We start from the raw sequence: 18,294 nt of genomic DNA, 5'->3' as shown, positions 1-18,294 counted from the left end.
TAGAAGTTTAAGTGATTCCAAATACAAACAAAACTGGAGCTAGCTCTTCAGTGGAGCTGGCTCAAGGGACTCCAGCAGCCATTGAGCCACTCACTCTGCTCGTTGACTTCACATGGTTCCTCTCCCCAGGCAGGCTCTCTCTGCGCGTCAGGCAGAACCACCGTCCACAGACCCAAACTCACATCCTGTACGAGCTCCGCAGCTCCAGCAGAAAATGGAAGTCTGACTCGACACGAATAAATCAAGGCAGAGAATCGTCCCTGTGTGGATTACTTGCCTATCCGTGAAGAACTCATTGCAGCAGGGACCTACACTGTGTATGTCAGGAAGGTGAAAATGAGTTCGATAAGCTCCACCAGAACCATGTGGAGTTGGAGAAGACTTTCTGAAAACAGCAAGAAGAAAAAGGTTAAGAAAGCTTGATGTTCAATACAGAGTCCTACACTTGCTTTACAGGTGAAGAAGTTAAGCCTGGCAAAATGTGAGTAACTCTTGTGTTTTAAAAGAATACATAATTTTTTCATCACCATTTATCCCTCCATACCTTTCTCCGCCTCCACCCTCATTCCCCAGTACCCCCAGTCACAATGCTGTTGTCCTTGTCCATGAGTTCTAGCTTTATACTAAGCCAAGAAGTTTAGAAATAGACTTTACTTCTTTATATCTTGTACTAAGAGTAAGAGACCTAAAAAAAATTGTTACAGAACCCCTATGCAGGGGCCCAGGCCATTTTGAACCAGCTATTTCTCCATTACTAACCTCCCTCTGAGTCTCTGGGGTGCCCCCCAAACCCCAGACTGTGGATGGACCTTCCCACACTCACTGGGTTTCTGCCAGCACTTTCCTGGTTCTGATCCCCATTGTCTGGGGTTGTCCTAAGGCTGCTGGCCCATCTCACTACACTGGACAACAGTGAGGAAAACAATTTTCAAAATTAAATACTTTCTTGGAAAACTTGACACGGGCTTACTTTCTTGAACTCAGCTAGAGTGAACAGTCATCCCATGGCTCATGCGGGGGAACACATTCATCTCTGATCCTGAGCTTCCCACCTTGCCACCCACTTTCTCCTCCACCTCCAGCTCTCCTCCTGTTTCCCACTGAGTTATGGAGAGTGCCGCAGACACGTTCAGGGCTGCGGTCACCCACTTCACTGTATCTTCAACGTTCGGCATCTAATTTTACTATACTTATTTCTTGCCTTGCCATTTGTACCTGTTTTTCTCTTTTCTATCTCCTTTCATGAGCTCATTTTCCTCTAGAATTCTCTACTTTTCACTCTTACTTGCCACTTGTTACTTGTAACATTTTTTAATAAACTTGTATATCAAAAATCAGAACTAAGAGATACTAACAAATTTTACCTCTTTAGATGAATACATTTGAGTTGACGTTGCAGTTAGAGAGAAAAAATTCTGGAATTCTGACCTTCAGAATCCTGGAGGATAATTATATTATGGAGAATGAGGAAAGTTGTATAATTGGTTTTGTGGAATTATATTAACATAATATAGCAAGACACTATATTTAGTCTCTGTGACTCAGTGACACATGAATTAATTTCATAGGCATTTTCTTTGAGTTCTGGTAATTCTTCTGTTAGTCTTACACTGACTCTGTCTTCTATTCGAGTCCTTACCTTCCAGGAGTCTGAGAAATTGGACATTCATTGCTAAACTTGGGGACCACCTTCCTGATGTATGTATAGATTATGGGTCCAAAAACTTCTTTTGGTTTATGGTCTTCTCACCCTGCTTATCTATATTTACCTAGAGTTCTGTTTGCTATCAACGATGTTTTCCCTCAGGCCATTGTGTTGTATAACAAATTTTCAGTGGGTCACAGTCCAGAAACCAGATATATGATGGTAGACTTTTCCTGTATTACTGATTGCCACATACTAGTAGTAACTGAAAGTACCCACGTTACCCAAAGGATCACAAACTCTATCTTTCCTTGGAAATAAAAAATGTAAAAGTGAATTGTAAAATATTTTTATTTTATTTTTATTTTTTTGAAATTTTTATTTATCTATTTATTTTTAAAATTAATTAATTTATTTTTGTTACAGATGTTTCTCCCTTTCCCTCCCTGCCCTGTCCAAATCTTTGTTGTCCATGTCCATTGTTCATGCATACATGCATATAAGTTCTGTGGTTTATCTCTTCCCCCCACCCCTTATTCTGGGGATTGTAAGTCTGTACCCCGCTTCCACATCTCTGGGACTACACTGTTCCTCAGACTGTTATGTTCATTATATTCCACAAATAAGTGTGATCATGTGATATTTGTCTTTCTCTGCTTGGCTTGTTTCACTTAGGATAATACTTTCCAGGTCCCTCCATGTCATCTCAAAGGATAAGAGATCTTTCTATCTTACAGCTGCATAGTACTCCATTGTGTATATATACCACAGTCTTTTTATCCATTCATCTACTGATAGACACTTGGGCTGTTTCCAGATCTTAGCTATTGTAAATAGTGCTGCTACAAACATAAGGGTACATATATTCTTTCTGATTGGTGTTTCAGGCTTTTTAGGGTATATTCCTAGAAGTGGGATTACTGGGTCAAATGGAGGTTCAATTTTTAATTTTTTTTTTTTTTGAGGTAACACCATATTGTTTTCCATAGTGGCTGCACAAGTCTGCATTCCCACCAGCAGTGTATTAGAGTTCCCTTTTCTCCACATTCTCGTCAACACTTGCTATTTGCTGATTTGTTGATGGCGGCCATTCTGACAGGTGTGAGGTAATACCTCATTGTTGTTTTAATTTGCATCTCTCTAATGAGTAGTGATATTGAGTATTTCTTCATATGTCTCTCAGCCATTTGTATGTCCTGTTTGGAGAGGTATCTATTTAGTTCCTCTGCTCATTTTTTAAATTGGGTTCTTTGTCTTTTTATTGTTGAGTTGAATGAGCACTCTATATATATTGGAAATTAACTCCTTATCTGATATATCATTGGCAGTTATGTTCTCCCATACAGTGGGTTGCCTTTCTATTTTGATGATTGTATCTTTTGCTCTGCAGAAGAATTTGAGTATGATGTAGTCCCATGTATTCATTTTTTCCTTTGTTTCTGTTGCCTTGGGTGACGTATCAGTGAAAATTCTGCTGTGTATGATGTCCGAAATTTTGTTGCCTACATTTCTTCTAGGATTTGTATGGATTCATGAGTCACATTTAAGTCTTTTATCCATTTTGAGTTTATTCTTGTGTATGGTGTAAGTTGATGGTCTAGTTTCATATTTTTTTTTTTTTTTTGCATGTAGCTGTCCAATTTCCCAACACCATTTATTAAAGAGACTGTCGTTACTCCACTGTATGCTCTTGCCCCCTTTGTCAAATATTAACTGAGCATATTACCTTGGGTTCATTTCCGGGTTTTCTATTCTGTTCCACTGGTCTATATGTCTGTTCTTGTGCCAGTATCAGGCTGTTTTGATTACAGTGGCTTTGCAGTATAACCTAAAATCTGGTAATGTGATCCCTCCAACTTTGTTCTTCTTTCCCAATATTGCTGTGGCTATTAGGGGTCTTTTTTGGTTCCATATGAACTTTTGAAGTATTTGTTCTAGTTCTGTGAAATATATCATTGGTATTTTGATGGGGATTGCATTAAATCTATAGATTGTTTGGGTAGTATGGACATTTTAATGGTGTTAATTCTTCCAACCCATGACAAGATATGTTCTTCCACTTTTTTATGTCTTCCATTATTTATCTTTTCAATATCCTTTAGTTTTCTGCTAATAGGTCTTTTATTTCTTTGGTTAAGTTTATTCCTAGGTATCTTAATTTTTTTGCCGCAATGGTAAATTGGATTGTTTTAATTTCTCTTTCTGTGAGTTCATCATTGGTGTATAGAAATGCCGTCGATTTCTTGACCTTAATTTTGAATCCTGCTACTTTGCCAAATTATTTATTAAGTCTAGTAAATTTTTGATGGAGTCTTTGGGGTTTTTTACATATAGTATCATGTCATCTGTGAATAATGACAGTTTTACTTCCTTCTTTCCAATTTGGATCCCTTTTATTTTCTCTTCCTGTCTAATCTGTGGCTCAGACTTCCAGTACTATGTTAAATAAGAGTGCCAAAAGTGGGCATTCTTGTCTTGTTCCTGTTCTTAAGGAAAATGCTTTTAATTTTTGCCCATTGAGTATGATGTTGGCTATAGGTCTTTCATATATGGCCTTTATTATGTCGAGATATGATTTCTTTATTCCCAGATTGCTGAGAGTTTTTATCGGAAATAGGTGCTGGATTTTGTCTAATGCATTTTTTAGCGTCTATAGATATGATCATATGATTTTTATCTTTCGTGTTGTTTATGTGGTTTATCACATTTATTGATTTGCAAATATTATACCAGCCTTGCATCCCTGGGATGAATCCCACTTGGTCATGATGAATAATTTTTTTGATGTATTGCTGGATCTGATTTGCTAGTATTTTGATCAGGATTTTGGCGTCTATGTTTATCAGGGATATTGGCCTGTAGTTTTCTTTCTTTGTAGTGTCTTTTTCTGGTTTTGGAATTAGAATTATGCTGGCCTCATAAAACGAGTTTAGAAGTATTTTTTCTTGAATTTTTAAAAATAGTTTGAGGAGAATGGGTATTAGTTCTTCTTTGAATGTTTGGTACAATTCTCACGTGAAGCCGACCAGGCCAGGGCTTTTGTTTGCTGGGAGAGTCTTGATTACATCTTAAATTTCTTCTGTTGTTATTGGTCTGTTCAAGCTTTCTATATTTTCCCTATTCAGTTTTGGGAGACTATGTGTTTCTAGAAATTTGTCCATTTCCCTTATATTGTCGAATCTGTTGCTATATAATTGTTCATAATATTTGTTCACAATCTTTTGTATTTCTGTGATGTCAGTTATTATTTCTCCTCTGATTTTGTGTTTCTGGGTTCTCTCTCTTTGTTTCTTGGTGAGTCTAGCTAAGGGTCCATCAATCTTGTTTATCTTTTCAAAGAACCAGCTCTTTGTTTCATTGATCCCTTGAATTGTGTTTTTGGTCTCCATGTCATTTATTTCTTCTCTGATTTTTACTGTTTTCTTCCTTCTATTTGCTCTGTGTTTTCTTTTTGTTTGCTTTCTCGTTCTTTAAGTTGTGAGGTTAGATAGTCTGTTAGAAATTTTTCTTGCTTCTTGAAGTAGGCCTGTAGTGCTATGAACTTCCCTCTCAGAACTGCTTTTGTTGCATCCCATTGATTTTGTGTTGTTGTGTGTTCATTTTCATTGGTGTCCAGGAAGTTTTTAATTTCTTCCTTTATCTCCATGGTAACCCATTTACTGTTCAATAACATGCTATTTAGCCTCCATGATTTCAAATGTCTTTGCATGTTCTTGTTGCAATTGATTTCTAGTTGCATGCAATTGTTATCTGAGAAGAAGCTTGATATGATTTCAATTTTCTTGAACTTGTAGTTTGTGCCCTAACATGTGTTCTATCTTTGAGAATGATCCATGTGCACTTGAAAAGAATGTGAATTCTGCAGTTTGGGGGAGTAACTCTTTGTAAATATGTATGAAATCCATTTGATGTAGTGCTTCATTTGGAGCTTCTGTTTCCTTGTTAAATTTTGTCTAGAAGATCTTTCCAGTGATGTCAGCAGGGTAATGAAATTCCCTGCTATGAATGTATTGCTGTTGATTTCTCCGTTGAAGTCCTCCAGCAGATTTTTAATATATGTTGGTTCTTTTATATTCAGTGCATATATGTTTACCAATGTTATATCTTGCTGTTGGATAGATACTTTCAATATTATGTAGTGGCCTTCTTTGTCACTAGTTATGGCCTTCATCTTGAAATCTAATTTATCAGATATGAGTATTGCTACTCCAGCTTTTTTTTGCTTTCCGTTTGCTTGAAATATTTTTTTCCATCCCTTCACTTTCAACCTATGTGAGTCTTTTGTTGTGTGGTGGGTTTCTTGTAAACAACATGTATGTGAGTCATACTTTCTTGTCCAGTCAGCTTCTCTTTGCTTTTTTTATCAAAGCATTCAACCCATTCACATTTAAGGTGTTAATTGATATGTACTTTTTATCGCCATTTTTGTTTAGTGTGGTTCTATTTTTCTTCCTATTTCTTCTAATAATAACAACAGTCCTTAGAGCATTTCTTGCAGTGCTGGTTTGGTGCTAATGTATTCATTAGCCTTTTTTTTTTTCCTGGGAAGCTCTTTATTTGACCTTCTATTTTGAATGATAGCCTTGCCTGATAGAGTAGTCTTGGATTCAGATCCATGTTTTTCATGATCTTTATTACTTCATGCCACTCCCTTCTGGCCTGTAGTGTTTCTTTTGAGAAGTCAGCTGAGAGCCTTATGGGGGGGTTCCTTTGTAGGAAACTTGTTGCTTATCTCTTGCTGCCTTTAGGATTCTCTCTTTCTCTTTAACTTTTGGCATTTTAATTACTATGTGTCTTGGTGTGGGCCTGTTTGTGTTCTCCTTACTTGGGGCTCTCTGTGCTTCTTGAGCTTCAGTACCTTCTTCCTTCACTAAGTTAGGAAAGTTTTCTGTCACTATTTCTTCAAATATATTCTCTATCCCTTGCCCATTTTTTCCTCTTCATGGACTCTTATGATGCGAATATTATTACATTTCTAGTTCTCCCACAGTTCTCTTAAGCTGTCTTTCTCTTTTTTAATTGTTTTTATTTTTCTCTTGGTTTTCTGCTTGGTTGATTTTTTCTACCCTGTCTTCTAATATTTACTCATGGTGATGATGCCCTTACTCATGCTGTTGAGATTCCTCAAGGTCATGGCTCTGAACTCTACCTCTGATAATTTGCTTAGCTGCTATGATGCGAATATTATTATATTTCTAGTTGTCCCACAGTTCTCTTAAGCTGTCTTTCTCTTTTTTAATTGTTTTTTTTTTTCTCGTGGTTTTCTGCTTGGTTGATTTTTTCTACCCTGTCTTCTAATATTTACTCATGGTGATGATGCCCTTACTCATGCTGTTGAGCTTCCTCAAGGTCATGGCTCTGAACTCTACCTCTGATAATTTGCTTAGCTGCATTTAATTTATCTCATCTTCGATAGAGTTTTCTTGGTCTTTCATTTGGGATTTGTTTCTTTGTTTCACCATTTTGGTTATCTCAGTTGGTTTTGGAACCTGCCAAATTTTCCCTGTGTGTGTTGGTGTCCTGTTGTTTGTGGCTCCTTTTACTGGGTTCGGATGAGCCTGGGCCCACATTAAACACCACTGTCAAGTCTTACTTTCCTGGGTAGATTTGCAAGCCCAGGAAAGATTCAGTCATTCTCTAGCTTTTTCCTGGTGGCTAGTAGTTTCAGTTACTCAGTGCCTTGAAATTTAGCTCTGGTCTTCTGCATAAGAGGATTTTCAGAGGGTGGGATAGAGCCTGGTTGTTAATGGGTCTCAATTTGCATTTCTTTGCCTCACCTGGGAAAGGCTGAATCTCCTGGGGGGAGGGGGCTGCTGCTTTCCCCCCACAGCTCAGGGAAGGAGCACACTGGCCACTGGCCTTTGTGGCTGTAACTCAGCAAAAATTCTAAGTGCCCTCCAAATCCCGGGTGTCCCCACAGAGTTCCAGCCAGCCTGTCCTCCCTCTGCTGTAGCCCCTAGGTGAGTGGCTGAGGTTATTTTAGACCTCTGTCCTGGAGCAGGTTTGGTCTTTATTCCCCAAGGGCGCTGCTCACAGCTAAGACTGCTGCTGTCCCTGGGCTCCCAGCCCACCACTGACTCGCACCTCCACAGATCCTACCAGTGTCCCTGGTTATATGATCCTGTCCTGCTGCTTTTCTGTTGCTTTTTTCTGAGGATTGTTCTTCATTTTAGTTGTAATTCCTGTTTGGTCCTGGGAGATTGTCTGTGTGGCTTCTATTTACTCTGCCTCCATTTTCACATTCTCTATGCCTGTCTTGTGTGCATCTGGGTTGCACAGGCTTTCCTGGTGCCCCTGCACCTTGCAGGTCCCACAGGTAACTCAATTGCACAGTCCCTTTGTGGACCGGGCTCTATGCCTGTGCTATGGGCTGCTGGGTTGCACAGGCCTCTCTGTTTCTTCACCACCCCAAAGGCCTCTTGGGTAACTAGATGGCACAGTCCCTGCTGGGTCGCTCTCTGGTGCTTCAGCACCCCGCAGATCCCGCGGGTAATTGGATGGCACAGTCCCTGCTGGGTTGCACAGGCCTCTCTGGTGTTTCAGCACCCAGCAGGTCCCATAAGTAACTGGATCATACAGTCCCTGCTGGGTTGCACAGGCCTCTCTGGTGCCCCCACACCCTGTGGGTCCTGCAGACAGTCAGCTGGATTGCACCAGACTCTCTGGGACTCTGGCTTCCCACTGCTCTTGTGAGCTGCTGGACCGCACAGGCCTCTGTGGAGCCCCAGGTCCCGCTGTTGGTAGCTGGGGAGTGCTGTTGCCCCATTGGGCTTAACTTCTGCTCAGCTTTTGCTGTAGTTTTTGGGGATGGATCTCAGCTGCTGGTCTGTGCTTCTGTTGCCTGGGGATGGATGTCTGCTCCCCAGCCTCTGTTGCCGGGGGTATATCTTGACTCTGATCAGGCTGCTACTGTGGGGGATGGTGCTGGGCTCTGGGCCATCCATGGCTTCTGCGACCAGCATCTTGGGAGTTCCACTACTGTTCACTGGTCTGTGTTGACACAGAGTGTCCACTGGTCCAATGGTGGCAGGTGCACTGGTGGGCTCAGGTTGCTGGGCCCTAGCCGCTCCCACTGCCTCCTCCCAGGGAAGACCAGGAATCTTCCAAAATGGTGGGACCTCCCCATGGCACAGGGAGAAGTGCCCTGAAGGGCCGTTTACCATGGTAGCCAGCTGCTCCTGTCCACAGCACAGGAACCTTCTGCTCAGTGGCTCTGCACTGCTTGGGTTTGGTCATTCAACTTCATGTCCCCTCACACTTCTCACACACTCTCTCACTCTCACATACTCACCCTCTCTCTGGTCCTGCCCACCACCATCTTTCTGTCAGTATTTTTATTTTAAACATAAAATGTTTTCAGAATTTTAGAACATTGTAGCATTGAGATACACACACATACATACTGTTTTAACTTCTCCAAAATAATATTTTTGTGGAGGTGCAGTACTTAAAAATAAAATTGTTTCCAACCCCCACCACTGTGCCAGCCCCTTCCCACTGGTAAACACCACACTGTTGTCTGTGTCCCCATGAGTTTCAGTTCTATATCCCACATATTTTTTGTGACTGACTCATTTCACTTAGCATAATATTCTCAAGTTCCATTATTAAAAGAGCTGGAAAAAGACACAACAGAATGGAAAGACATTCCATGTCCATGGATTGGAAGAATAACATAGTTAAAATGGCCATATTAATAACCAAAATGAAAATATTTTTTATTTAATTATCAAATAGTATTTAAATTAAAAGACTAATTACTTCTAAACATTATAATTCATTGTCTTTAATACTCTTAAAAATGCATGTTCTCGTTTTCAATGGCGGTATAACACATCATCTCAAAACCTAGTGCCATAAAACAAGAGCAGTCATTTTGTCCCTTCTAATGTCTACAGGTCAGAAATTTTAGAAGGGATCAGCCCGGCAGTGTGGCTCAGGGGCTCTGGTGCAGTTGTGGCAGGGGAGTTACAGTTGGAACAGAGGTGATGGGAGGTAAGGCTGGGAAGACTGGGACTATCTGAGCATCTCTCTCTCGCCTCATGTATCTCAGAACCCTTCGGGAGCATATCCACATGGCTAGATTTGGCTTCTAAATCACTGGCAGGCTCAAAGCTGTCAAGTTTCTTACTGGGCCAGCAAAGACTATACGAGCAAGTATGCCAGTAGACAAGGCAGTTAGTTGTCTCTTGGGTCCTTGGCACCGCAAGGCTCAGAGCATCACTTCTGCTGAACTCTGTTGGTTGAAACAGTGACAAAACGCTGCCCAGTTTCAAGAAAAGGAACTCTCGATCACAGCAGCTCACATCTCTCTTTAAGGTATTTCAAAGAATTTGCAGATATATTTTTAAGTTGACGTAATGAAAATAATATGGCTTTACTACAGACACTTGTCTAAGTAATGAAAATCATATCTGCTATAAATTCAAATATTTAACAGTTATTGAGTGTAATAGTCCTGTGGGTAAAAAAAAAAGAAAAAAAAGAATACATAGATTCAGCCCTAAAGTGCTTGCCTCCTAGGGGAGAAAGACATAAACTGGTCATTACAATGTGTAATAGATGTGCGTTGTGATGACACGGGGGACAGGGGGAAAAGACTGCTCACATGTTTTGTAGGCGATGACCTTGAATGGAATCTAAACCATGAGTGATGATGATTATTACTCCTGCAGGGAGTAGGGCCAGGACAAAGGCCCAGACACAAAGAGAAGAAAACAGTAAAGCAAGTGTGTGTGTGTGTGTAGTAGCCACAAGCATGTGTGATTCTGGAACACAGGTCTGAGTCAGGGAGTTGCAGGGGATGAAGCCGTAGAGACAGACAGAGGCTAGGTATTCAGGGCCTTGGGGCCACGGTAACTGCCTAGAGTTTTCCTGTAGATCATGGGGAACCGTTGAAGGATTTGAAGCAGAAGAGTGATATCATCACATTTATTCAGGCAGCTGTGGACAGGCAGGGTGAGCAGCAGCAACAGAAAGAACCAATTAGGAAAAGGTTGCAGCAACTTTGGTGAAAAATACTGGGCTAAATAGTAGCTTCAGTGGGGAGGATAATACCAATGATAACATACAATGTTAAGTCTGCAGAACTTATGATTGACTGAATGATGGACCGGAAAGAAAAGGAATTAAGTTTGCTAGTGTGGGTAACAGGATGAAGAATGTAGTCTCTAATTTAGCAGAAAACAAAGGAGTTCTGGGAAAGATGAGTTAAGTTTTGCTCACACAGAGTTTGGTGATTTTTTGAGACCTATGAGCCAAAAGGATACCAACTATACTTATAAATAATAATGAACCCTGGCCCGTGTGGTTCAGTGGTTAGAGCATCAGCTCCCACACCAGTGGGTCTTGAATTTGATTACCAGTCAAGAGCAGGTACCTGGGTTGCAGATTGGATCCCTGGTCTGGTCACATCAATGTTTCTCTTTTCTCTCTCTCTTTCTCTCCCTCTCTCCCTGCCTTCCACTCTCACTAAAAAGTCAATAAAAAAATATCCTGGGGTGAGGATTAACAACAATAATAATAATCAGATTGCTTTTGTGCTCTGTTTGAACATAACTCTTCTTAGCAGTTTCAAAATGTTATGACACTGAGCAACCTAGTCCCGGCCAGGCATACATCGCAGAGACTCATGCCAAGAATACACCCAAGGATTCCACACATGAGGTTTAAAAGCACAGCTTAATTAACCACACATCCTCAGTCCTAAAGAAACACTAAACAATAGGGTAATATCAACAGGTACAGATAAAGATAAGGCACTTTGATGGCTGTTACTGTTATTTTTCTCCACATTTGGGAGACAATAGTAGCTTGTATAGCACAAAAACTTTGGGCTCATGTGTACCCTATCTTACAGTGCAGATTATTTTTCTACTTCTCCAAGTCTTTGAGATTTCAAGAACTTATTTTTGATTTATGAAACTGTGTGTGAACTAAACCCTGTTTGGGTTCTCTTCAAATTCTGAAGGAATTTTTATTGATAGTATAAGTGAATTATGCTTGACAAGTCTTACTTGATTTTTAAAACTATAACTTGATTAAATGTTAAACCTTATCCACTTATTTAATCATTTCATAACATCACAGATCGTTGGTTGAAGAACATGAATAATAGAACTAATTCACTTTAATTTTGCCAGTCGATTATTAATAGATGAGAGGATCTGTGGTAACTCTTAGTAAATGTTATTTTGCCATCTTTTTATTTTTTATCACTTCTATAAATTTAAAATAACAGTTCACAAATGGCTTTTGTTTTTATACAATCTGGCAATTTTTGTGTTGTCAGAATGCCTAGATTATACACATTTGATAGATTTATTGATGTAGTTGGTTTAATTTTACCATCTTGCTATTTATTTTCTTTTTGTTTGCTCTATTTTGAGCCTATTTCTTTCTCTTTTTTTGAGGGGGGATATTAGAATATCTTTATGGTTCTAATTTTTATTTCTACTGTGGTTTATTTGCTATAGTTCTTTATTTTTTTGTTCAAGATTTCTCTAGAGTTTACAATACACATCTTTAATTTACCAGCAGCTACCATCCAACAAAGGTAAATCCTGGTGTAGTGTAAATTGAAACATTGTACTTCCATTCCTTCCATCATGTTGCTATCATTACATGTTTTATTTAGTATTTATTTTAAACCTCACTGCACATTGCCACTATTTTTATTTTTAATTTTAGACAATACTATTTTTAAGGGATTAATAACAACTAAATAAATGCTTTTTGTATTTACCTGCAGCTTTACACTTTCGGGAGATCTTCATTCTTTGTGTAGATCCAACTTTTATTTGATATTTTTATTTTATCTAAATAACTTTAACTTTTCTTGTATTACATTTCTGTTGATAATAAATTGTTTCAGCTTTGGTTTGTTATTTTAGACTTCATTTCTGAAATATATTTTCAAAGAGTATAGAATTCTTGGTTATAATTTTCTTTTAGTACTTTAAAGATGTTTTTCTATGGTCCTGTGGCTGGTACAGTTTCTGTTAAGAAGTTCCCTCTCATTTTTGTCTTTTTTTTCTGCATGTAATATATCTCTCTGGCTGACTTCAAGATTTTATCTTGGGTTGTCAGCAGTTTGCCTACTCGTTATACTTTTAAAATTTTTATACGTACATATATATATATATAATTTATATTTATCCTGGCTGTGTTTTCATAAGCTTCTTTTTGGTTTTGTTATGCATTCTTTTTCATTACATTTGGTTAAATCTTTTTTACTATACTTGCTGTCCTTAGTTTTATAGTATGTATTTTAAATAATCTTGGTCCACTTTCAAATACCACTACATTGTTCGAGGCGTAATACAGGTACCTTATAACAGTAATCCCAGCTCCTCTTTCTCACCCCTTGTAATGTTCTGCCATTTATGTCGCTTATACATGTGCTAAAGTGATCCAATACGTTGTACTATATTCAGGTCGTTATTTTGTATCAATTATGAATAAGAAATATACATTTGTGCTTTACTTGTATTTAATCCTTCTCTGACATTCTTCTTTTTGTATAGATCCCATGGCTGACAACATTTTTCTTTTGCCTGAAGAGCTTCTCTTAGCATTTCTTGTAGCACGTCTCCCGGAAGTGAATTTCTTCAGTTTTGGTTTGTCAGAGAAAATCTTTATTTCTCCTTAGTTTTGAAGGTTAATGTCACTGGATCTGAAAAGATAAATTGACAGTTATTTTCTGGAACAATTTAAAATTTTCATCCACCCTTTTTTTGCTTAAATGGTTTTCGATGAGAAATCAACTGTTTTCTTATTTTTGTTACTCTAAAAGTGAAGGTGGGTGTTTTGCTTCCTCTCATTTCCTTCAAGATTTTTTCTTTGTCTTTAATTTTCTTCAGTTTGACTACGACATACCTTGACGTTGTCTACGCTTCCTGGATCTGGGTTTTGGTGTCTGTCTTATTTCTTCAAATATTTCTGACATTATTACTTCAAATATTTCTTCTAGGTCCATTCGCTCTCATTACCTTCTATTGTTCTAATTATGTGTATTTTATTTTTTATTTTTTATTTATTTTTTTTTTTTTTTTTTTTTTTTTTTATCACTTATAAATTTTTTTTTATTTTTTTGTTAAATATATTTTACCTTTTTACCCCATTGGCACCCCCCACCCCACCCCCTCCACCCTGTCCCCGGCTTAGTTGTCCATGTCCATTGGTCATGCATACATGCATATAAGTTCTGTGGTTTATCTCTTCCCACCCCCCCACCCCCCATCCCCTCTTCTGAGGGATGTCAGTCTGTGCCCTACTTTCATGTGTCTGGGTCTACTGTATTCCTCAGACTGTTATGTTCATTATATTCCGTATATAAGTGAGATCATGTGGTATTTGTCTTTTTCTGCTTGGCTTCTTTCACTTAGGATAATACTTTCCAGGTCCCTCCATGTCGTCTCAAAGGATAAGAGATCTTTCTTTCTTACCGCTGCATAGTACTCCATTGTGTATATGTACCACAGCTTTTTGATCCATTCGTCTACTGGTGGACACTTGGGCTGTTTCCAGATCTTAGCTATTGTAAATAGTGCTGCTATGAACATGGGGGTACATATATTCTTCCTGATTGGTGTTTCAGGCTTCTTAGGGTATATTCCCAGCAGTGGGATCACTGGGTCAAATGGAAGTTCAATTTTTAATTTTTTGAGGTAGCACCATATTGTTTTCCATAGCGGCTGCACCAGTCTGCATTCCCACCAGCAGTGTATTAGAGTTCCCTTTTCTCCACACCCTCGCCAACACTTGTTGTTTGATGATTTGTTGATGGCGGCCATTCTGACAGGTGTGAGGTGATACCTCATTGTTGTTTTAATTTGCATCTCTCGGATGATTAGTGATGTTGAGCATTTCTTCATATGTCTCTTGGCCATTTGTATGTCCTGTTTGGAGAGGTGTCTATTCAGCTCCTCTGCCCATTTTTTAATTGGGTTCTTTGTCTTCCTTTTGTGGAGTTGTGTGAGCTCTCTGTATATATTGGAAATTAACCCCTTATCTGATACATCATTGGCAATGATGTTCTCCCATACAGTGGGTTGCCTTTCCATTTTGATGATCGTTTCTTTTGCTGTGCAGAAGCTTTTTAGTTTGATGTAGTCCCATGTGTTCATTTTCTCCTTTATTTCTGTTGCCTTAGGTGATGTATCAGTGAAAATTCTGCTCCGTATGATGTCCGAAATTTTGTTGCCTACATTTTCTTCTAGAATTTTTATGGATTCACGGGTCACATTTAAGTCTTTTATCCATTTTGAGTTTATTTTTGTGTATGGTGTAAGTTGATGGTCGAGTTTCATTTTTTTGCATGTAGCTGTCCAATTTTCCCAACACCATTTATTAAAGAGGCTGTCTTTTCTCCACTGTATGCTCTTGCCACCTTTGTCAAATATTAATTGAGCGTATTGCCTTGGGTCCATTTCTGGGATTTCAGTTCTGTTCCACTGGTCTATATGCCTGTTCTTGTGCCAGTACCAGGCTGTTTTGGTTACAGTCGCTTTGTAGTATAACCTGATATCTGGTAATGTGATCCCTCCAACTTTGTTCTTCTTTTTCAAGATTGCTGTGGCTATTCGGGGTCTTTTTTGGTTCCATATGAACTTTTGAAGTATTTGTTCTAGTTCTATGAAATATGTCGTTGGTATTTTGATGGGGATTGCATTGAATCTATAGATTGCTTTGGGTAGTATGGACATTTTAATTATGTTAATTCTTCCAATCCATGAACAGGGTATGTTCTTCCACTTTTTTATATCTTCCTCTATTTCTTTTTTCAATGACCTGTAGTTTTCTGCAAATAGGTCCTTTACTTCTTTGGTTAAGTTTATTCCTAGGTATCGTAATTTTTTTGGAGCGATGGTAAATGGGATTGTTTTTTCAGTTTCTCTTTCTGTGAGTTCATCATTGATGTACAAGAATGCCGTCGATTTCTTGACGTTAATTTTGTATCCTGCTACTTTGCCAAATTCATTTATTAAGTCTAATAGATTTTTGATGGAGTCTTTAGGGTTTTCTATGTACAATATCATGTCATCTGCAAATAATGACAGTTTCACTTCCTCCTTTCCAATTTGGATCCCTTTTATTTTTTCTTCATGTCTGATTGCTGTGGCTAAGACTTCCAGTACAATGTTAAACAAGAGTGGCGAAAGTGGACATCCCTGTCTTGTTCCTGTTCTTAATGGAAATGTTTTTAGTTTCTGTCCATTGAGTATGATGTTGGCTGTAGGTCTTTCATATATGGCCTTTATTATGTCGAGATATGATCCCTCTATTCCTACATTGCTGAGCGTTTTTATCAGAAATGGATGCTGGATTTTGTCGAATGCTTTTTCAGCATCTATTGATATGATCATGTGGTTTTTATTCTTCATTTTGTTTATGTGGTGTATCACGTTTATTGATTTGCGAATATTGTACCAGCCTTGCATCCCTGGAATGAATCCCACTTGGTCATGGTGAATAATTTTTTTGATGTATTTCTGGATCCGATTTGCTAGTATTTTGTTCAGGATTTTGGCATCTATGTTCATCAGGGATATTGGCCTGTAGTTTCTTTCTTCGTAGTGTCTTTTTCTGGTTTTGGAATTAGAATTATGCTGGCCTCATAGAACGTGTTTGGAAGTCTTCCTTCTTCTTGAATTTTTTGAAATAGTTTGAGGAGAATGGGTGTTAGTTCTTTTTTGAATGTTCGGTAAAACTCCCCCGTGAAACCATCTGGGCCTGGGCTTTTGTTTGCTGGGAGAGTCTTGATTACCTCTTCAATTTCCTTAGTTGTTATTGGTCTGTTCAAGTTTTCTATCTCTTCCGGGAATAGTTTTGGGAGACTGTGTGTTTCTAGAAATTTGTCCATTTCGCTGAGATTGTCGAATTTGTTGCCATATAGTTGTTCATAGTAGTTGTTAACGATCTTTTGTATTTCCGTGGTGTTGGTTGTTACTTCTCCTCTTTCATTTCTGATTTTGTGTATTTGGGTTCTCTCTCTTTGTTTCTTGGTGAGTCTAGCTAAGGGTCCATCAATCTTGTTTATCTTTTCGAAAAACCAGCTCTTTGTTTCATTGATCCTTTGAATTGTTTTTTTGGTCTCTATGTCATTTATTTCTGCTCTGATCTTTACTATTTCCTTCCTTCTACTTGCTCTGGGGTTTTCTTTTTGTTTGCTTTCTAATTCTTTAAGTTGTGAGGTTAGACAGTCAATTAGAAATTTTTCTTGTTTTTTGAGGTAGGCCTGTAGTGCTATGAACTTCCCTCTCAGAACTGCTTTCGCTGCATCCCATAGATTTTGTGTTGTTGTGTGTTCATTTTCATTGGTTTCCAGGAAGTTTTTGATTTCTTCCTTGATCTCCTCGGTGACCCATTCATTGTTTAATAACATGCTATTTAGCCTCCATGTGTTGAAATGTCTTTGCATGTTCTTGTTGCAGTTGATTTCTAGTTTCATGCCATTGTGATCTGAGAAGATGCTTGATATGATTTCAATCTTCTTGAACTTGTAGAGATTTAGTTTGTGTCCTATCATGTGGTCTATCTTTGAGAATGTCCCATGTGCACTTGAGAAGAATGTGTATTCTGTAGTTTTGGGGTGTAATTCTCTGTAGATATCTATTAAATCCATTTGGTCTAGTGCTTCATTTAGAGTCTCTGTTTCCTTGCTAATTTTTTGCCTAGAGGATCTATCCAGTGCTGTCAACGGGGTGTTGAAGTCCCCAGCTATGATTGTATTGTTGTCGATTTCTCCTTGGAAGTCCTCCAGAAGATTTTTAATATATTTTGGTGCTCCTATATTGGGTGCATATATGTTTATCAAGGTTATATCTTCCTGTTGGATAGATCCTTTCAATATTATGTAGTGGCCGTCTTTGTCTCTAGTTATGGTCTTCATTTTGAAATCTATTTTATCAGATATGAGAATTGCTACCCCAGCTTTTTTTTGCTATCCATTTGCTTGGAAAATTTTTTTCCATCCCTTCACTTTCAACCTATGTGAGTCTTTTGTTGAGAGATGGGTCTCTTGTAAACAACATATAGATGAGTCATGCTTTCTTATCCAATCAGCTACTCTGTGTCTCTTTATGGGAGCATTCAGTCCATTTACGTTTAAGGTGATTATTGATATGTACTTATTTATTGCCATTTTTGTTTAGTGTGGTTCTATTTTTGTTCCCATTTCTACTGCTAATTACAGCAGTCCTTTTAACATTTCTTGCAGTGCTGGTTTGGTGCTAATGTATTCCCTTAGCTTTTTTTTGTCTGGGAAGCTCTTTATTTGATCTTCTATTTTGAATGATAGCCTTGCTGGGTAGAGTAGTCTTGGATTCAGATTCTTGTTTTTCATGACTTTGATTACTTCATGCCATTCCCTTCTGGCCTGTAGTGTTTCTTGTGAGAAGTCAGCTGAGAGCCTTATGGGGTTCCCTTTGTAGGTAACCTGTTGCTTATCTCTTGCTGCTTTTAGGATTCTCTCTTTGTCTTTAATTTGTGGCATTTTAATTACTATGTGTCTTGGTGTGGGCCTGTTTGGGTTCTTCTTACTTGGGACTCTCTGTGCTTCTTGAACTTGAATGCCTTCTTCCTTCACCAAATTAGGGAAGTTTTCTCTCACTATTTTTTTGAATATATTCTCTATCCCTTGCTCCTTT

The sequence above is a fragment of the Molossus molossus genome, unplaced genomic scaffold (genome assembly GCF_014108415.1).
Source record: "Molossus molossus isolate mMolMol1 unplaced genomic scaffold, mMolMol1.p scaffold_m16_p_12, whole genome shotgun sequence".
NCBI classification, from domain to species: Eukaryota; Metazoa; Chordata; class Mammalia; order Chiroptera; family Molossidae; genus Molossus; species Molossus molossus.
The sequence above is the reverse complement of the archived record's forward strand: the minus strand, read 5'-3'. Positions refer to the sequence as shown.